This window comes from Lampetra fluviatilis, chromosome 24 (assembly GCF_964198595.1).
Source record: "Lampetra fluviatilis chromosome 24, kcLamFluv1.1, whole genome shotgun sequence".
Taxonomy (NCBI): Eukaryota; Metazoa; Chordata; class Hyperoartia; order Petromyzontiformes; family Petromyzontidae; genus Lampetra; species Lampetra fluviatilis.
The window spans coordinates 1709664-1731739 of NC_136298.1; the positions used below are offsets into that span (position 1 = coordinate 1709664).

At 38.9% G+C, this 22076-nt stretch overlaps 7 non-coding genes across 7 annotated transcripts; all 7 read right to left on the reverse strand.

Moving 5' to 3' along the window:
• Nucleotides 1-3352: 3352 nt before the first annotated feature.
• TRNAG-UCC (transfer RNA glycine (anticodon UCC)) lies at nucleotides 3353-3424 on the reverse strand. The gene has a single exon. It is a non-coding gene; the product is annotated as a tRNA-Gly (tRNA).
• Nucleotides 3425-5750: 2326 nt separating this feature from the next.
• On the reverse strand, nucleotides 5751-5822 carry TRNAG-UCC (transfer RNA glycine (anticodon UCC)). The gene has a single exon. It is a non-coding gene; the product is annotated as a tRNA-Gly (tRNA).
• Nucleotides 5823-12398: 6576 nt separating this feature from the next.
• TRNAG-UCC (transfer RNA glycine (anticodon UCC)) lies at nucleotides 12399-12470 on the reverse strand. Its single transcript has one exon. It is a non-coding gene; the product is annotated as a tRNA-Gly (tRNA).
• Nucleotides 12471-14068: 1598 nt separating this feature from the next.
• TRNAG-UCC (transfer RNA glycine (anticodon UCC)) lies at nucleotides 14069-14140 on the reverse strand. Its single transcript has one exon. It is a non-coding gene; the product is annotated as a tRNA-Gly (tRNA).
• A 1746-nt stretch (nucleotides 14141-15886) lies between these two features.
• Nucleotides 15887-15958, reverse strand: TRNAG-UCC (transfer RNA glycine (anticodon UCC)). The gene has a single exon. It is a non-coding gene; the product is annotated as a tRNA-Gly (tRNA).
• Nucleotides 15959-17545: 1587 nt separating this feature from the next.
• Nucleotides 17546-17617, reverse strand: TRNAG-UCC (transfer RNA glycine (anticodon UCC)). The gene has a single exon. It is a non-coding gene; the product is annotated as a tRNA-Gly (tRNA).
• A 3258-nt stretch (nucleotides 17618-20875) lies between these two features.
• On the reverse strand, nucleotides 20876-20947 carry TRNAG-UCC (transfer RNA glycine (anticodon UCC)). The gene has a single exon. It is a non-coding gene; the product is annotated as a tRNA-Gly (tRNA).
• Between the last annotated feature and the right edge of the window lie 1129 nt (nucleotides 20948-22076).

Below are 22076 nucleotides of genomic sequence, written 5' to 3' on the forward strand. Positions count from 1 at the left end.
GTCCCAGCCTTCATAGGTGCTCGCTAACAGTACTTTCCCCAAAAGTATGTTAAGGCTATACGCGGGATATTTGTCCATGTTAGGGTTGGGGTATTGGGCAAGGGAGGCCTCGGAGCGTGTGGCATTTTGTCCTGAGCCTCCAAAAACCTTTTGGTGTCCCTGTGAATAGCTGACAAACACCCACTACGTGGAGGATGCCTTGGCATGGGGCTCCAATTGCCAAAGGTCTCATCCTGGACAGTGCCACAGAGACTTAAAGCCAAGTCCAGTATAACGATCCAGGATTCAAGCGTCCGTACTATTCAGGAGTAGCTTTTGACCCTAAAATGAGATTCATCACTGGTAGCGTTAGATCATCCAAGTTGCTTTCATTAAAGGTAGGAAATAACGGTCCATGTGCTGGAAATCCATTTTAGAAGGCCACTGATGAATACAAATATTGGTGAGATTCAGAAAGTCAAAAGTGGGCCAGAGTTTTCATGAGCAAGAAATTGTTTCAAAATGTTGGTTTGGAAGAGTTATAGCTATAGAAGATATTACTTAAATGTACTTTCGTCTGTTTATTGCTTATTTGTTTCCCATAATGCTCCACACAATGGGACGTGAGTTTTGTACAGCCCGGACCACAGATTGCTGATCACCCAACTCACCAGACAGATACGTTTTTTTTTCAGGGGCCACTGAGTGGATAAATTTTATACTACGGAAAGGGAAAGCTGTTGAAGAAGTTGAGTGAGAGTTTCACAATTCTCAAAGATGTGTTGTAAGAACTGTCAGCAATTTTAAACCTTTATGAATTGCTTTTTTTTATCGATGCACGATCAGATGAAGTGTGTTTTGTGGTGATGGGCATAGCCTCTAGATTTATGGCATGCTGATCCTTTGACTGGTGGCAAATGGTTCTGACCAAACTCCGAGTGAATGAATGTGGTGGAAGGTTTATCACTTGCTAAATCACTTGATGACCTGGAGCAAAGGAAGGCACACAAGCAGCGCCATCAAAATGACAATTCAGTCTCTCGAAGTCTAAACCTTTGCAACGTATTGTTGATATAAATAAAGCGATAGAGATTTTATGCTAAATTTACTCTATTGTGCAGACTATTAACAACAGCTAAGCTGACCAGTAAATCACCATCGCACAGTGGCTGAATGTTCGCCATGCCAGGAAACAACTGGCAAAAGGAAGGCACATTGGAGATGTTTGATCACTATGAAGAATGTCGCTCTTTGATTGCCCTCTATTGGTACATGATGGCAGTATGTTGTGAGTGTGTGGAGCTTTTAACCCCCGTTTAATCGTGAATTAGGAGCAATGATGATGACAGTGATAGAGAACGATGATTATGTTGATGATTGTGTGTTTGTCCTCTTTAGAAGGTGTTAGCTTGGACATCTCTCCCATAAGTGCTGTACTCTTGAATCTGAAAACTCCACGTTTGATTCTTGGAGAGACTAATAATCCCATGACTCATTTTTATCATGGTTTAGACTTGTTTTAACATGTCAGGAAAATAAAAGTAATTCGTGCATGCGAATTTCATGAACTTTAATATATATTCATTTAACATTTTTTGCTCATTAAAAAATCCCTTGAAGCAAAAAAGTTAACACAAAGCCTTTGGGAATAAAATCAAAGATCTCGAATCTATTGTCCTATAGAAAAGAAGGCACCAAATAATACTCTTTTACAGGAACACATCTGAGGAATCCCGAGTACAATATATTTAGAACTCAGGATTTCAAAGAATGAAGCTTAAAATGAATTTGATGCATCTGTTTGAAAGACGAACCATGGTATGACCATGTCTGCTGGATATGACGATCCTCATTGGTCATGAAAAATTTTCATCTTCAAATGAAAATCAAATTGAATCTGACTCTAAACTGACTCCATGATACACACCTAATTTTAACATCAATTCAGTAGCAACATAAAAACTGCGTCGGCTGGGAATCGAACCCGGATCAACTGCTTGGAAGGCAGCTATGCTGACCATTATATCACCATCGCACTTGCAGACACTTGGCGCAAATAGACAGTCTTGAATTGTATCCATGCCACGACATTCCACAGATGGCAAAAATGAAGGCACATTGGGTTGGTGCAATCGCATTGAAGGTTGCAAATTTTCACTGCCCTCTACTGTTAAAGTTTTACAACATACTGGAAGGGTTCAGAGGTTTTATTTGTTGAGTTTTATGATAATATTCATCAGATTGGGCGCAAGTTGATACGTCATTACATTTAAAGATGTTCGTTCATGCGTAGTCTAGTGAATTTGGATGTGTTGAGGAAGCTCAGGGACCGTTTCATATTCCTCACAAATGTGTTGGAAGAACTGTCAACAATTAAAAACTTTTCTAAAATTGCTTTTGCAATAAATGCACGATCACATGAGGTGTGCTTGGTGGTTATGGCATAGCCTCCTGGTTGATGGCATGCTGATCCTTTGAATGGTGGCAAATGGTGCGAATCTCAACTTTCGACAATGCTAAAGTGCAGTATGTAGTGGAATGTTTGTCACTTACTAAGTAACTTGATGGCATGATGCAATGGAACGTGCAAACATAATCCAGTCTCTCGAAATTTTAACCAAACAGATATGATTCTATATTGATTCAATTAACGGTAACATTAACAACTCAGCCGAAACAAATAAAAGGCTACCGTGGCTGGGCAACACATCCAGATCAACTGCTTGGAAGGCAGCTAAGCTGATGATTGTGTGTTTACCCTCTTTAGAAGTTGTCCGCATCTGTATTTTCATCGATCACTGTTGGGTCGCGGTTTCAGAGTCTCAGTGATAGCTTGGACATATCGCCCAGAATTACTGTACTTTTGAACCCTAGAACGCTACGTTTGATTCCTCGGGAGACTAAAAATCCCATTCTCATTATTATCACGGTTTAGACTCGTTTAAGTATGGCAGGAAAATAAAAGTAATTCGTGCATGCGAATTAAATGCACATTAATACAGAGTAATTAAACAGATATTGGTTAGAAAAAATCCCTTGAAGCAAAAATGTTAACTCAAAGCCTTTGGCATTAAATGCAAGATCTCGCATCTATTGTCCTATAGGAAAGAAGGCACCAAATAATACTCTTTTACAGGAACATATCTGAGGAATCCCGAGTACAATATATTTAGAACTCAGGATTTCAAAGAATGAAGCTTAAAATGAATTTGATGCAGCTGTTTGGATGATGAACCATGGTATGATCAAGTATGCTGGATATGACGATCCTTATTGGTCATGAATAATGTTCGTCTTCAAATGAAAAGCAAATTGAATCTGACTCGAAGATGCACACCTCATTTTAACATTAATTCAGTAGCAACATAAAGTTTGCGACGGCCGGGAATCGAACCCGGATCAACTGCTTGGAAGGCAGCTATGCTGACCATTATACCACCATCGCGCTTGCAGACACATGGTGCAAATAGACAGTCTTGAATTGTATCCATGCCACGACATTCCACAGATGGCAAAATGAAGGCACATTGGGTTGGTGCAATCGCATTGAAGGTTGCAGATTTTCACTGCCCTCTCCTGTTAAAGTTTTGCAACACACTGGAAGGGTTGAGAGGTTAAAATGTTTTTGTTATAATGATAATATTAATAAGATTGGGCTCCAGTTCATACGTAATTACACTTAAAGACATTGGTTCATGCGGTGTGGAGTGGTGAATTTGGATGTGTTGAGGAAGCTCAGTGACCGTTTTCACATTTCTCACAAATATGTTGGAAGAACTGTCAACAATTATAAACTTTTCAAAAATTGCTTTTGCAATAGATGCACGATCACATGAGGTGTGCTTGGTGGTTATGGCACAGCCTCCTGGTTGATGGCATGCTGATTCTTGAATGGTGGCAAATGGTGCTTATCTCAACTTTCGTCAATGCAAAAGTACTGTATGTAGTGGAATGTTTATCACTTACTAAGTAACTTGATGGCATGATGCAATGGAACGTGCAAACATAATCCAGTCTCTCGAAATTTTAACCTAACAGATATAATACTATATTGATTCAATTAACAGTAACATTAACAACTCAGCCATAACAAATAAAAGCCTACAATGGCTGGTCACCAAACCCAGATCAACTGCTTAGGAGGTAGCTAAGCTGACCAGTTGGCCACCAACACAGAGTGCTGTCATGTCAGCCATGTCACGAGAAAACTATCAAAAGGAAGGCACATCGGAGAGTTCAGTTTGTTATGAAGCATGTCTCTCTTTGAGTGTCCTTGACTGGTACATGTTAGCGGTATGTTGAAAGTGTGTAGAGCTTTTAGCCACATTTAAGTGCGAATTAAGAGCAATGATGACAGTGATGACGATTGAAAACAATGGTGATGGCAGTGAGAACGGTGATCATGTTGATGATTGTGCGTTTGTCCTCTTCAGAAGGTGTTTGCTTCGTATCGTCATGGACCACTTGAATTGTATCCATGCCACGACATTCCACAGATGGCAAAAATGAAGGCACATTGGGTTGGTGCAATCGCATTGAAGGTTGCAAATTTTCACTGCCCTCTACTGTTAAAGTTTTACAACATACTGGAAGGGTTCAGAGGTTTTATTTGTTGAGTTTTATGATAATATTCATCAGATTGGGCGCAAGTTGATACGTCATTACATTTAAAGATGTTCGTTCATGCGTAGTCTAGTGAATTTGGATGTGTTGAGGAAGCTCAGGGACCGTTTCATATTCCTCACAAATGTGTTGGAAGAACTGTCAACAATTAAAAACTTTTCTAAAATTGCTTTTGCAATAAATGCACGATCACATGAGGTGTGCTTGGTGGTTATGGCATAGCCTCCTGGTTGATGGCATGCTGATCCTTTGAATGGTGGCAAATGGTGCGAATCTCAACTTTCGACAATGCAAAAGTGCAGTATGTAGTGGAATGTTTATCACTTACTAAGTAACTTGATGGCATGATGCAATGGAACGTGCAAACATAATCCAGTCTCTCGAAATTTTATCCAAACAGATATGATTCTCTATTGATTCAATTAACGGTAACATTAACAACTCAGCCGAAACAAATAAAAGGCTACCGTGGCTGGGCAACACATCCAGATCAACTGCTTGGAAGGCAGCTAAGCTGATGATTGTTTGTTTACCCTCTTTAGAAGTTGTCCGCATCTGTATTTTCATCGATCACTGTTGGGTCGCGGTTTCAGAGTTTCAGTGATAGCTTGGACATATCGCCCAGAATGACTGTACTTTTGAACCCTAGAACGCTACGTTTGATTCCTCGGGAGACTAAAAATCCCATTCTCATTATTATCACGGTTTAGACTCGTTTAAGTATGGCAGGAAAATAAAAGTAATTCGTGCATGCGAATTAAATGCACATTAATACAGAGTAATTAAACAGATGTTGGTTAGAAAAAATCCCTTGAAGCAAAAATGTTAACTCAAAGCCTTTGGCATTAAATGCAAGATCTCGTATCTATTGTCCTATAGGAAAGAAGGCACCAAATAATACTCTTTTACAGGAACATATCTGAGGAATCCCGAGTACAATATATTTAGAACTCAGGATTTCAAAGAATGAAGCTTAAAATGAATTTGATGCAGCTGTTTGGATGATGAACCATGGTATGATCAAGTATGCTGGATATGACGATCCTTATTGGTCATGAATAATGTTCGTCTTCAAATGAAAAGCAAATTGAATCTGACTCGAAGATGCACACCTCATTTTAACATTAATTCAGTAGCAACATAAAGTTTGCGACGGCCGGGAATCGAACCCGGATCAACTGCTTGGAAGGCAGCTATGCTGACCATTATACCACCATCGCGATTGCAGACACATGGTGCAAATAGACAGTCTTGAATTGTATCCATGCCACGACATTCCACAGATGGCAAAATGAAGGCACATTGGGTTGGTGCAATCGCATTGAAGGTTGCAGATTTTCACTGCCCTCTCCTGTTAAAGTTGTGCAACATACTGGAAGGGTTGAGAGGTAAATTTGTTTTTGTTATAATGATAATATTAATAAGATTGGGCTCCAGTTCATACGTAATTACACTTAAAGACGTTGGTTCATGCCGTGTGGAGTGGTGAATTTGGATGTGTTGAGGACGCTCAGTGACCGTTTCACATTTCTCACAAATATGTTGGAAGAACTGTCAACAATTATAAACTTTTCTAAAATTGCTTTTGCAATAGATGCACGATCACATGGGGTGTGCTTGGTGGTTATGGCACAGCCTCCTGGTTGATGGCATGCTGATCCTTGAATGCTGGCAAATGGTGCTTATCTCAACTCTCGTCAATGCAAAAGAACTGTATGTAGTGGAATGTTTATCACTTACTAAGTAACTTGATGGCATGATGCAATGGAACGTGCAAACATCATCCAGTCTCTCTAAATTTTAACCAAACAGATATTATTCTATATTGATTCAATTAACAGTAACATTAACAACTCAGCCATAACAAATAAAAGCCTACAATGGCTGATCACCAAACCCAGATCAACTGCTTAGGAGGTAGCTAAGCTGACCAGTTTGCCACCAACACAGAGTGCTGTCATGTCAGCCATGTCACAACACAACTATCAATAGGAAGGCACATTGAAGATTTCAGATTGTTATGAAGCATGTCTCTCTTTGAATGCCCTTTACTGGTACATGTTAGCTGTATGTTGAAAGTGTGTAGAGCTTATAACCAAATTTAAGTGCGAATTAAGAGCAATGATGACAGTCATGATGATTGAAAACAATGGTGATGGCAATGAGAACGGTGATCATGTTGATGATTGTGTGGTTGTCCTTTTTAGAAGGTGTTTGCATCGTATCGTCATGGACCACTGTTGGGTCGTGGTTTCAGAGGGCCGAAATGTTAGCTTGGACATCTCTCCCATAAGTGCTGTACTCTTGAATCTGAAAACTCCACGTTTGATTCTTGGAGAGACTAATAATCCCATGACTCATTTTTATCATGGTTTAGACTTGTTTTAACATGTCAGAAAAATAAAAGTAATTCGTGCATGCAAATTTCATGAACATTAATACATATTAATGAAACATTTTTTGCTCATAAAAAATCCCTTGAAGCAAAAATGTTAACTCAAAGCCTTTGGCATTAAATGCAAGATCTCGTTTCTATTGTCCCATAGGAAAGAAGGCACCAAATAATACTCTTTTACAGGAACACATCTAAGGAATCCCGAGTACAATATATTTAGAACTCAGGATTTCAAAGAATGAAGCTTAAAATGAATTTGATGCAGCTGTTTGGATGATGAACCATGGTATGATCAAGTATGCTGCCTTATTGGTCATGAATAATTTCCGTCTTTAAATTAAAAGCAAATTGAATCTGACTCGAAACTGACTCCATGATACACACTTCATTTTAACATTAATTCAGTGGTAACATACAATTTGCGACGGCCGGAAATCGACCCGGGATCAACTGCTTGGAAGGCAGCTATGCTGACCATTATACCACCATCGCGCTTGCAGCCACATGGCGCAAATAGACAGTCTTGAATTGTATCCATGCCACGACATTCCACAGATGGCAAAATGAAGGCACATTGGGATGGTGCAATCGCATTGAAGGTTGCAGATTTTCAACGCCCTCTCCTGTTAAAGTTTTGCAACATATTGGAAGGGTTGAGAGGTTAAACAAATGTTGTTATAATGATAATATTAATAAGATTGGGCTCCAGTTCATACGTAATTACACTTAAAGACGTTGGTTCATGCGGTGTGGAGTGGTGAATTTGGATGTGTTGAGGAAGCTCAGTGACCGTTTCACATTTCTCACAAATATGTTGGAAGAACTGTCAACAATTATAAACTTTTCTAAAATTGCTTTTGCAATAGATGCACGATCACATGAGGTGTGCTTGGTGGTTATGGCACAGCCTCCTGGTTGATGGCATGCTGATCCTTGAATGGTGGCAAATGGTGCTTATCTCAACTCTCGTCAATGCAAAAGTACTGTATGTAGTGGAATGTTTATCACTTACTAAGTAACGTGATGGCATGATGTAATGGAACGTGCAAACATAATCCAGTCTCTCGAAATTTTAACCAAACAGATATGATTCTATATTGATTCAATTAACAGTAACATTAACAACTCAGCCATAACAAATAAAAGCCTACAATGGCTGATCACCAAACCCAGATCAACTGCTTAGGAGGTAGCTAAGCTGACCAGTTTGCCACCCAACACAGAGTGCTGTCATGTCAGCCATGTCACAACACAACTATCAATGGGAAGGCACATTGAAGATTTCAGATTGTTATGAAGCATGTCTCTCTTTGAATGCCCTTTACTGGTACATGTTAGCTGTATGTTGAAAGTGTGTAGAGCTTATCACCAAATTTAAGTGCGAATTAAGAGCAATGATGACAGTGATGATGATTGAAAACAATGGTGATGGCAAGGAGAACGGTGATCATGTTGATGATTGTGTGTTTGTCCTCTTTAGAAGGTGTTTGCATCGTATCGTCATGGACCACTGTTGGGTCGTGGCTTCAGAGGGCCGAAATGTTAGCTTGGACATCTCTCCCATAAGTGCTGTACTCTTGAATCTGAAAACTCCACGTTTGATTCTTGGAGAGACTAATAATCCCATGACTCATTTTTATCATGGTTTAGACTTGTTTTAACATGTCAGAAAAATTAAAGTTATTCGTGCATGCAAATTTCATGAACATTAATACATATTAATGAAACATTTTTTGCTCATAAAAAATCCCTTGAATCAAAAATTTTAACTCAAAGCCTTTGGCATTAAATGCAAGATTTCGTATCTATTGTCCTATAGGAAAGAAGGCACCAAATAATACTCTTTAACAGGAACACATCTGAGGAATCCCGAGTACAATATATTTAGAACTCAGGATTTCAAAGAATGAAGCTTAAAATGAATTTGATGCAGCTGTTTGGATGATGAACCATGGTATGATCAAGTATGCTGCCTTATTGGTCATGAATAATTTTCGTCTTAAAATGAAAAGCAAATTGAATCTGACTCGAAACTAACTCCATGATACACATCATTTTAACATTAATTTAGTGGTAACATAAAATTTGCGACGGCCGGGAATCGAACCCGGATCAACTGCTTGGAATTCAGCTATGCTGACCATTATACCACCATCGCGCTTGCAGACACATTGCGCAAATAGACAGTCTTGAATTGTATCCATGCCACGACATTCCAAAGATGGCAAAATGAAGGCACATTGGGTTGGTGCAATCGCATTGAAGGCTGCAGATTTTCACTGCCCTCTCCTGTTAAAGTTGTGCAACATACTGGAAGGGTTGAGAAGTTAATTTTATTTTGTTATAATGATAATATTAATAAGATTGGGCTCCAGTTCATACGTAATTACACTTAAAGACGTTGGTTCATGCGGTGTGGAGTGGTGAATTTGGATGTGTTGAGGAAGCTCAGTGACCGTTTCACATTTCTCATAAAAATGTTGGAAGAACTGTCAACAATTATAAACTTTTCTAAAATGGCTTTTGCAATAGATGCACGATCACATGAGGTGTGCTTGGTGATTATGGCACAGCCTCCTGGTTAATGGCATGCTGATCCTTGAATGCTGGCAAATGGTGCTTATCTCAACTCTCGTCAATGCAAAAGTACTGTATGTAGTGGAATGTTTTTCACTTACTAAGTAACTTGATGGCATGATGCAATGGAACGTGCAAACATAATCCAGTCTCTCGAAATTTTAACCAAATAGATATGATTCTATATTGATTCAATTAACAGTAACATTAACAACTCAGCCATAACAAATAAAAGCCTACAATGGCTGGTCACCAAACCCAGATCAACTGCTTAGGAGGTAGCTAAGCTGACCAGTTTGCCACCAACACAGAGTGCTGTCATGTCAGCCATGTCACAACACAGCTATCAATAGGAAGGCACATTAAGATTTCAGATTGTTATGAAGCATGTCTCTTTTGAATGCCCTTTACTGGTACTTGTTAGCTGTATGTTGAAAGTGTGTAGAGCTTATAACCAAATTTAAGTGCGAATTAAGAGCAATGATGACAGTGATGATGATTGAAAACAATGGTGATGGCAAGGAGAACGGTGATCATGTTGACGATTGTGTGTTTGTCCTCTTTAGAAGGTGTTTGCATCGTATCGTCATGGACCACTGTTGGGTCGTGGTTTCAGAGGGCCTCAATGTTAGCTTGGGCATCTCTCCCATAAGTGCTGTACTCTTGAATCTGAAAACTCCACGTTTGATTCTTGGAGAGACTAATAATCCCATGACTCATTTTTATCATGGTTTAGACTTGTTTTAACATGTAAGAAAAATAAAAGTAATTCGTGCATGCAAATTTCATGAACAATAATACATATTAATGAAACATTTTATGCTCATAAAAAATCCCTTGAAGCAAAAATGTTAACTCAAAGCCTTTGGCATTAAATGCAAGATCTCGTATCTATAGGAAAGAAGGCACCAAATAATACTCTTTTACAGGAACACATCTAAGGAATCTCGAGTACAATATATTTATAACTCAGGATTTCAAATAATGAAGCTTAAAATGAATTTGATGCAGCTGTTTGGATGATGAACCATGGTATTATTAAGTATGCTGCCTTATTGGTCATGAATAATTTTCGGCTTAAAATGAAAAGCAAATTGAATCTGACTCGAAACTGACTCCATGATACACACCTCATTTTAACATTAATTTAGTGGTAACATAAAATTTGCGACGGCCGGGAATCGAACCCGGATCAACTGCTTGGAAGGCCGCTATGCTGACCATTATACCACCATCACGCTTGCAGACACATGGCTCAAATAGACAGTCTTGAATTGTATCCATGCCACCACATTCCACATATGGCAAAATGAAGGCACATTGGGTTGGTGCAATCGCATTGAAGGTTGCAGATTTTCACTGCCCTCTCCTGTTAAAGTTGTGCAACATACAGGAAGGGTTTAGAGGGTAATTTTATTTTGTTATAATGATAATATTAATAAGATTGGGCTCCAGTTCATACGTAATTACACTTAAGGACGTTGGTTCATGCGGTGTGGAGTGGTCAATTTGGATGTGTTGAGGAAGCTCAGTGACCGATTCACATTTCTCACAAAAATGTTGGAAGAACTGTCAACAATTATAAACTTTTCTAAAATGTCTTTTGCAATAGATGCACGATCACATGAGGTGTGCTTGGTGGTTATGGCACAGCCTCCTGGTTGATGGCATGCTGATCCTTGAATGCTGGCAAATGGTGCTTATCTCAACTCTCGTCAATGCAAAAGTACTGTATGTAGTGGAATGTTTTTCACTTACTAAGTAGCTGGATGGCATGATGCAATGGAACGTGCAAACATAATCCAGTCTCTCGAAATTTTAACCAAATAGATATGATTCAATATTGATTCAATTAACAGTAACATTAACAACTCAGCCATAACAAATAAAAGCCTACAATGGCTGGTCAACGAACCCAGATCAACTGCTTAGGAGGTAGCTAAGCTGACCAGTTTGCCACCAACACAGAGTGCTGTCATATCAGCCATCTCACAACACAGCTATCAATAGGAAGGCACATTGAAGATTTCAGATTGTTATGAAGCATGTCTCTTTTGAATGCCCTTTACTGGTACATGTTAGCTGTATGTTGAAAGTGTGTAGAGCTTATAACCAAATTAAAGTGCGAATTAAGAGCAATGATGACAGTCATGATGATTGAAAACAATGGTGATGGCAAGGAGAACGGTGATCATGTTGACGATTGTGTGTTTGTCCTCTTTAGAAGGTGTTTGCATCGTATCGTCATGGACCACTGTTGGGTCGTGGTTTCAGAGGGCCTCAATGTTAGCTTGGGCATCTCTCCCATAAGTGCTGTACTCTTGAATCTGAAAACTCCACGTTTGATTCTTGGAGAGACTAATAATCCCATGACTCATCTTTATCATGGTTTAGACTTCTTTTAACATGTCAGAAAAATAAAAGTAATTCGTGCATGCAAATTTCATGAACATTAATACATATTAATGAAACATTTTTTGCTCATAAAAAATCCCTTGAAGCAAAAATGTTAACTCAAAGCCGTTGACATTAAATGCAAGATCTCGTATCTATAGGAAAGAAGGTACCAAATAATACTCTTTAACAGGAACACATCTAAGGAATCCCGAGTACAATATATTTATAACTCAGGATTTCAAATAATGAAGCTTAAAATGAATTTGATGCAGCTGTTTGGATGATGAACCATGGTATGATCAAGTATGCTGCCTTATTGGTCATGAATAATTTTCGGCTTAAAATGAAAAGCAAATTGAATCTGACTCGAAACTGACTCCATGATACACACCTCATTTTAACATTAATTTAGTGGTAACATAAAATTTGCGACGGCCGGGAATCGAACCCGGATCAACTGCTTGGAAGGCAGCTATGCTGACCATTATACCACCATCACGCTTGCAGACACATGGCTCAAATAGACAGTCTTGAATTGTATCCATGCCACCACATTCCACATATGGCAAAATGAAGGCACATTGGGTTGGTGCAATCGCATTGAAGGTTGCAGATTTTCACTGCCCTCTCCTGTTAAAGTTGTGCAACATACTGAAAGGGTTGAGAGGTTAATTTTATTTTGTTATAATGATAATATTAATAAGATTGGGCTCCAGTTCATACGTAATTACACTTAAGGACGTTGGTTCATGCGGTGTGGAGTGGTCAATTTGGATGTGTTGAGGAAGCTCAGTGACCGATTCACATTTCTCACAAAAATGTTGGAAGAACTGTCAACAATTATAAACTTTTCTAAAATGTCTTTTGCAATAGATGCACGATCAAATGAGGTGTGCTTGGTGGTTATGGCACAGCCTCCTGGTTGATGGCATGCTGATCCTTGAATGGTGGCAAATGGTGCTTATCTCAACTCTCGTCAATGCAAAAGTACTGTATGTAGTGGAATGTTTATCACTTACTAAGTAACTTGATGGCATGATGCAATGGAATGTGCAAACATAATCCAGTCTCTCGAAATTTTAACCAAACAGATATGATTCTATATTGATTCAATTAACAGTAACATTAACAACTCAACCATAACAAATAAAAGCCTAAAATGGCTGGTCACCAAACCCAGATCAACTGCTTAGGAGGTAGCTAAGCTGACCAGTTTGCCACCAACACAGAGTGCTGTCATGTCAGCCATGTCACGAGCAAACTATCAAAAGGAAGGCACATCGGAGAGTTCAGATTGTTATGAAGCATGTCTCTCTTTGAGTGTCCTTGACTGGTACATGTTAGCGGTATGTTGAAAGTGTGTAGAGCTTTTAGCCACATTTAAGTGCGAATTAAGAGCAATGATGAGAGTGATGACGATTGAAAACAATGGTGATGGCAGTGAGAACGGTGATCATGTTGATGATTGTGCGTTTGTCCTCTTTAGAAGGTGTTTGCTTCGTATCGTCATGGACCACTGTTGGGTCGTGGTTTCAGAGGGCCGAAATGTTAGCTTGGACATCTCTCTCATAAGTGCTGTACTCTTGAACCTGAAAACTCCACGTTTGATTCCTGGAGATACTAATAATCCCATGACTCATTATTAACAAGGTTTAGACTTGTTTTAACATGTCAGGAAAATAAAAGTAGTTTGGGCATCTGAATTTCATGAACATTACTACATATTAATGAAACATTTTTTGCTCATAAAAAATCCCTTGAAGCAAAAATGTTAACTCAAAGCCTTTGGCATTAAATGCAAGATCTCGTATCTATAGGAAAGAAGGCACCAAATAATACTCTTTTACAGGAACACATCTAAGGAATCCCGAGTACAATATATTTAAAACTCAGGATTTCAAAGAATGAAGCTTAAAATGAATTTAATGCAGCTGTTTGGATGATGAACCATGGTATGATCAAGTATGCTGGATATGACGATCCTTATTGGTCATGAATAATTTTCGTCTTTAAATGAAAAGCAAATTGAATCTGACTCGAAACAGACTCCATGATACACACCTCATTTTAACATTAATTCAGTGGTAACATAAAATTTGCGACGGCCGGGAATCGAACCCGGATCAACTGCTTGGAAGGCAGCTATGCTGACCATTATACCACCATCGCGCTTGCAGACACATGGCGCAAATAGACAGTCTTGAATTGTATCTATGCCACGACATTCCACAGATGGCAAAATGAAGGCACATTGGGTTGGTGCAATCGCATTGAAGGTTGCAGATTTTCACTGCCCTCTCCTGTTAAAGTTTTGCAACATACTGGAAGGGCTTGCAGACACATGGCGCAAATAGACAGTCTTGAATTGTATCTATGCCACGACATTCCACAGATGGCAAAATGAAGGCACATTGGGTTGGTGCAATCGCATTGAAGGTTGCAGATTTTCACTGCCCTCTCCTGTTAAAGTTTTGCAACATACTGGAAGGGTTGAGAGGTACATTTTTTTTTGTTATAATGATAATATTAATAAGATTGGGCTCCAGTTCATACGTAATTACACTTAAAGACGTTGGTTCATGCGGTGTGGAGTGGTGAATTTGGATGTGTTGAGGACGCTCAGTGACCGTTTCACATTTCTCACAAATATGTTGGAAGAACTGTCAACAATTATAAACTTTTCTAAAATTGCTTTTGCAATAGATGCACGATCACATGGGGTGTGCTTGGTGGTTATGGCACAGCCTCCTGGTTGATGGCATGCTGATCCTTGAATGGTGGCAAATGGTGCTTATCTCAACTCTCGTCAATGCAAAAGAACTGTATGTAGTGGAATGTTTATCACTTACTAAGTAACTTGATGGCATGATGCAATGGAACGTGCAAACATAATCCAGTCTCTCTAAATTTTAACCAAACAGATATTATTCTATATTGATTCAATTAACAGTAACATTAACAACTCAGCCATAACAAATAAAAGCCTACAATGGCTGATCACCAAACCCAGATCAACTGCTTAGGAGGTAGCTAAGCTGACCAGTTTGCCACCAACACAGAGTGCTGTCATGTCAGCCATGTCACAACACAACTATCAATAGGAAGGCACATTGAAGATTTCAGATTGTTATGAAGCATGTCTCTTTTGGATGCCCTTTACTGGTACATGTTAGCTGTATGTTGAAAGTGTGCAGAGCTTATAACCAAATTTAAGTGCGAATTAAGAGCAATGATGACAGTGATGATGATTGAAAACAATGGTGATGGGAAGGAGAACGGTGATCATGTTGATGAGTGTGTGTTTGTCCTCTTTAGAAGGTGTTTGCATCGTATCGTCATGGACCACTGTTGGGTCGTGGTTTCAGAGGACCGAAATGTTAGTTTGGACATCTCTCCCATAAGTGCTGTACTCTTGAATCTGAAAACTCCACGTTTGATTCTTGGAGAGACTAATAATCCCATGACTCATTTTTATCATGGTTTAGACTTGTTTTAACATGTCAGAAAAATAAGAGTAAATCGTGCATGCGAATTTCATGAACATTAATACATATTAATGAAACATTTTTTGCTCATAAAAAATCCCTTGAAGCAAAAATGTTAACTCAAAGCCTTTGGCATTAAATGCAAGATCTCGTATCTATAGGAAAGAAGGCACCAAATAATACTCTTTTACAGGAACACATCTAAGGAATCTCGAGTACAATATATTTAGAACTCAGGATTTCAAATAATGAAGCTTAAAATGAATTTGAAGCAGCTGTTTGGATGATGAACCATGGTATGATCAAGTATGCTGCCTTATTGGTCATGAATAATTTTCGGCTTAAAATGAAAAGCAAATTGAATCTGACTCGAAACTGACTCCATGATACACACCTCATTTTAACATTAATTTAGTGGTCACACAAAATTTGCGACGGCCGGGAATCGAACCCGGATCAACTGCTTGGAAGGTAGCTATGCTGACCATTATACCACCATCGCGCTTGCAGACACATGGCGCAAATAGAGAGTCTTGAATTGTATCCATGCCACCACATTCCACAGATTGCAAAATGAAGGCACATTGGGTTGGTGCAATCGCATTGAAGGTTGCAGATTTTCACTGCCCTCTCCTGTTAAAGTTGTGCAACATACTGGAAGGGTTGAGAGGTAAAAATGTTTTTGTTATAATGATAATATTAATAAGATTGGGCTCCAGTTCATACGTAATTACACTTAAAGACGTTGGTTCATGCGGTGTGGAGTGGTGAATTTGGATGTGTTGAGGAAGCTCAGTGACCGTTTCACATTTCTCACAAATATGTTGGAAGAACTGTCAACAATTATAAACTTTTCTAAAATGGCTTTTGCAATAGATGCACGATCAAATGAGGTGTGCTTGGTGGTTATGGCACAGCCTCCTGGTTGATGGCATGCTGATCCTTGAATGGTGGCAAATGGAGCTTATCTCAACTCTCGTCAATGCAAAAGTACTGTATGTAGTGGAATGTTTATCACTTACTAAGTAACTTGATGGCATGATGCAATGGAACGTGCAAACATAATCCAGTCTCTCGAAATTTTAACCAAACAGATATTATTCTATATTGATTCAATTAACAGTAACATTAACAACTCAGCCATAACAAATAAAAGCCTACAATGGCTGGTCACCAAACCCAGATCAACTGCTTAGGAGGAAGCTAAGCTGACCAGTTTGCCACCAACACAGAGTGCTGTCATGTCAGCCATGTCACGAGCAAACTATCAAAAGGAAGGCACATCGGAGAGTTCAGATTGTTATGAAGCATGTCTCTCTTTGAGTGTCCTTGACTGGTACATGTTAGCGGTATGTTGAAAGTGTGTAGAGCTTTTAGCCACATTTAAGTGCGAATTAAGAGCAATGATGAGAGTGATGAAGATTGAAAACAATGGTGATGGCAGTGAGAACGGTGATCATGTTGATGATTGTGCGTTTGTCCTCTTTAGAAGGTGTTTGCTTCGTATCGTCATGGACCACTGTTGGGTGGTGGTTTCAGAGGGCCGAAATGTTAGCTTGGACATCTCTCTCATAAGTGCTGTACTCTTGAACCTGAAAACTCCACGTTTGATTCCTGGAGATACTAATAATCCCATGACTCATTATTATCATGGTTTAGACTTTTTTTAACATGACAGGAAAATAAAAGTAGTTCGTGCATGCGAATTTCATGAACATTACTACATATTAATGAAAAATGTTTTGCTCATAAAAAATCCCTTGAAGCAAAAATGTTAACTCAAAGCCTTTGGCATTAAATGCAAGATCTCGTATCTATAGGAAAGAAGGCACCAAATAATACTCTTTTACAGGAACACATCTAAGGAATCCCGAGTACAATATATTTAGAACTCAGGATTTCAAAGAATGAAGCTTAAAATGAATTTGATGCAGCTGTTTGGATGATTAACCATGGTATGATCAAGTATGCTGCCTTATTGGTCATGAATAATTTCCGTCTTTAAATGAAAAGCAAATTGAATCTGACTCGAAACTGACTCCATGATACACACCTCATTTTAACATTAATTTAGTGGTAACATAAAATTTGCGACGGCCGGGAATCGAACCCGGATCAACTGCTTGGAAAGCAGCTATGCTGACCATTATACCACCATCGCGCTTGCAGACGCATTGCGCAAATAGACAGTCTTGAATTGTATCCATGCCACGACATTCCAAAGATGGCAAAATGAAGGCACATTGGGTTGGTGCAATCGCATTGAAGGTTGCAGATTTTCACTGCCCTCTCCTGTTAAAGTTGTGCAACATACTGGAAGGGTTGAGAGGTAAAAATGTTTTTGTTATAATGATAATATTAATAAGATTTGGCTCCAGTTCATACGTAATTACACTTAAAGACGTTGGTTCATGCGGTGTGGAGTGGTGAATATGGATGTGTTGAGGAAGCTCAGTGACCGTTTCATATTTCTCACAAAAATGTTGGAAGAACTGTCAACAATTATAAACTTTTCTAAAATGGCTTTTGCAATAGATGCACGATCAAATGAGGTGTGCTTGGTGGTTATGGCACAGCCTCCTGGTTGATGGCATGCTGATCCTTGTATGCTGGCAAATGGTGCTTATCTCAACTCTCGTCAATGCAAAAGTACTGTATGTAGTGGAATGTTTATCACTTACTAAGTAACTTGATGGCATGATGCAATGGAACGTGCAAACATAATCCAGTCTCTCGAAATTTTAACCAAATAGATATGATTCTATATTGATTCAACTAACAGTAACATTAACAACTCAGCCATAACAAATAAAAGCCTACAATGGCTGGTCACCAAACCCAGATCAACTGCTTAGGAGGTAGCTAAGCTGACCAGTTTACCACCAACACAGAGTGCTGTCATGTCAGCCATGTCACAACACAGCTATCAATGGGAAGGCACATTGAAGATTTCAGATTGTTATGAAGCATGTCTCTTTTGAATGCCCTTTACTGGTACATGTTAGCTGTATGTTGAAAGTGTGTAGAGCTTACAACCAAATTTAAGTGCGAATTAAGAGCAATGATGACAGTGATGATGATTGAAAACAATGGTGATGGCAGTGAGAACGGTGATCATGTTGATGATTGTGTGTTTGTCTTCTTTAGAAGGTGTTTGCATCGTATCGTCATGGACCACTGTTGGGTCGTGGTTTCAGAGGGCCTCAATGTTAGCTTGGACATCTCTCCCATAAGTGCTGTACTCTTGAATCTGAAAACTCCACGTTTGATTCTTGGAGAGACTAATAATCCCATGACTCATTTTTTATCATGGTTTAGACTTGTTTTAACATGTCAGGAAAATAAAAGCAATTCGTGCATGCGAATTTCATGAACTTTAATACATATTAATGAAACATTTTTTGCTCATAAAAAATCACTTGAAGCAAAAATGTTAACTCAAAGCCTTTGGCATTAAATGCAAGATCTCGTATCTATTGTCCTATAGGAAAGAAGGCACCAAATAATACTCTTTTACAGGAACACATCTAAGGAATCCCGAGTACAATATATTTAGACCTCAGGATTTCAAAGAATGAAGCTTAAAATGAATTTGATGCAGCTGTTTGGATGATGAACCATGGTATGATCAAGTATGCTGCCTTATTGGTCATGAATAATTTCCGTCTTTAAATGAAAAGCAAATTGAATCTGACTCGAAACTGACTCCATGATACACACCTCATTTTAACATTAATTTAGTGGTAACATAAAATTTGCGATGGCCGGGAATCGAACATGGATCAACTGCTTGGAAGGCAGCTATGCTGACCATTATACCACCATCGCTCTTGCAGACACATGGCGCAAATAGATAGTCTTGAATTGTATCCATGCCACGACATTTCACAGATGGCAATATGAAGGCACATTGGGTTGGTGCAATCGCATTGAAGGTTGCAGATTTTCACTGCCCTCTTCTGTTAAAGTTGTGCAACATATTAGAAGGGTTGAGAGGTTAATTCTTTTTTTGTTATAATGATAATATTAATAAGATTGGGCTCCAGTTCATACGTAATTACACTTAAAGACGTTGGTTCATGCGGTGTGGTGAATTTGGATGTGTTGAGGAAGCTCAGTGACCGTTTCACATTTCTCACAAATATGTTGGAAGAACTGTCAACAATTATAAACTTTTCTAAAATGGCTTTTGCAATAGATGCACGATCAAATGAGGTGTGCTTGGTGATTATGGCACAGCCTCCTGGTTGATGGCATGCTGATCCTTGAATGGTGGCAAATGGTGCTTATCTCAACTCTCGTCAATGCAAAAGTACTGTATGTAGTGGAATGTTTATCACTTACTAAGTAACTTGATGGCATGATGCAATGGAACGTGCAAACATAATCCAGTCTCTCGAAATTTTAACCAAACAGATATGATTCTATATTGATTCAATTAACAGTAACCATAACAACTCAGCCATAACAAATAAAAGCCTACAATGGCTGGTCACCAAACCCAGATCAACTGCTTAGGAGGTAGCTAAGATGACCAGTTTGCCACCAACACAGAGTGCTGTCATGTCAGCCATGTAACAACACAACTATCAATAGGAAGGCACATTGAAGATTTCAGATTGTTATAAAGCATGACTCTCTTTGAATGCCCTTTACTGGTACATGTTAGCGGTATGTTGAAAGTGTGTAGAGCTTATAACCAAATTTAAGTGCGAATTAAGAGCAATGATGACAGTGATGATGATTGAAAACAATGGTGATGGCAGTGAGAACGGTGATCATGTTGATGATTGTGTGTTTGTCCTCTTTAGAAGGTGTTTGCATCGTATCGTCATGGACCACTGTTGGGTCGTGGTTTCAGAGGGCCTCAATGTTAGCTTGGACATCTCTCCCATAAGTGCTGTACTCTTGAATCTGAAAACTCCACGTTTGATTCTTGGAGAGACTAATAATCCCATGACTCATTTTTATCATGGTTCAAACTTGTTTTAACATGTCAGGAAAATAAAAGCAATTCGTTCATGCGAATTTCATGAACATTAATACATATTAATGAAACATTTTTTGCTTATAAAAAATCACTTGAAGCAAAAATGTTAACTCAAAGCCTTTGGCATTAAATGCAAGATCTCGTATCTATTGTCCTGTAGGAAAGAAGGCACCAAATAATACTCTTTTACAGGAACACATCTAAGGAATCCCGAGTACAATATATTTAGAACTCAGGATTTCAAAGAATGAAGCTTAAAATTAATTTGATGCAGCTGTTTGGATGATGAACCATGGTATGATCAAGTATACTGCCTTATTGGTCATGAATAATTTTCATATTAAAATGAAAAGCAAATTGAATCTGACTCGAAACTGACTCCATGATACACACCTCATTTTAACATTAATTCAGTGGTAACATAAAATCTGCGACGGCCGGGAATCGAACCCGGATCAACTGCTTGGAAGGCAGCTATGCTGACCATTATACCACCATCGCGCTTGCAGACACATGGCGCAAATAGACAGTCTTGAATTGTATCCATGCCACGACATTCCACAGATGGCAAAATGAAGGCACATTGGGTTGGTGCAATCGCATTGAAGGTTGCAGATTTTCACTGCCCTCTCCTGTTAAAGTTTTGCAACATATTGGAAGGGTTGAGAAGTTAATTTTTTTTGTTATAATGATAATATTAATAAGATTGGGCTCCAGTTCATACGTAATTACACTTAAAGACGTTGGTTCATGCGGTGTGGAGTTGTGAATTTGGATGTGTTGAGGAAGCTCAGTGACCGTTTCACATTTCTCACAAATATGTTGGAAGAACTGTCAACAATTCTAAACTTTTCTCAAATTGCTTTGGCAATAGATGCACGATCACATGAGGTGTGCTTGGTGGTCATGGCACAGCTTCCTGGTTGATGGCATGCTGATCCTTTGAATGGTGGCAAACGGTGCTTATCTCAACTCTTGTCAATGCAAAAGTATTGTATGTAGTGGAATGTTTATCACTTACTAAGTAACCTGATGACATGGTGCAATGGAACGTGCAAACATAATCCAGTCTCTCGAAATTTTAACCAAACAGATATGATTCTATATTGATTCAATTAACAGTAACATTAACAACTCAGCCATAACAAATAAAAGCATACAATGGCTTCATCTCCTTGGTTCTTTCGGCAAAGTCACGTAGAAGGGAAGTAATAAAATAATAAAAAAAACATAATAAAATAATTCTCACGACGTTTCGGCCACAACGCAAGCAGCCGTCATCAGGTGAAAACCAGGTCTGTCGGGGAGACAGCGTCTGAATGAAACAGCACACGAGCTTGGAGCATATATATAAGCTGGGTTGGAAGGGGGGGAAAGGGCGCTTCGACAAAATAATTTGCATATCAAGAGGAATTTAGCATATTTATGGGAAATGCAGGAATGTGATTAGTAGTACATATGCCCGTGCATTATGCAGGACTAGCAGCATCAAGGGAGGGGATATGGGAAATGCAGGTATGTGAATACTGTAGTACTAATTATGCCCGTGCATTATGCAGGATTAGCAGCATCAAAGGGAGGGGATAGGGGTAGCATTAATAAAGGGAAGGAGTGTTAATAGTATGTAGCT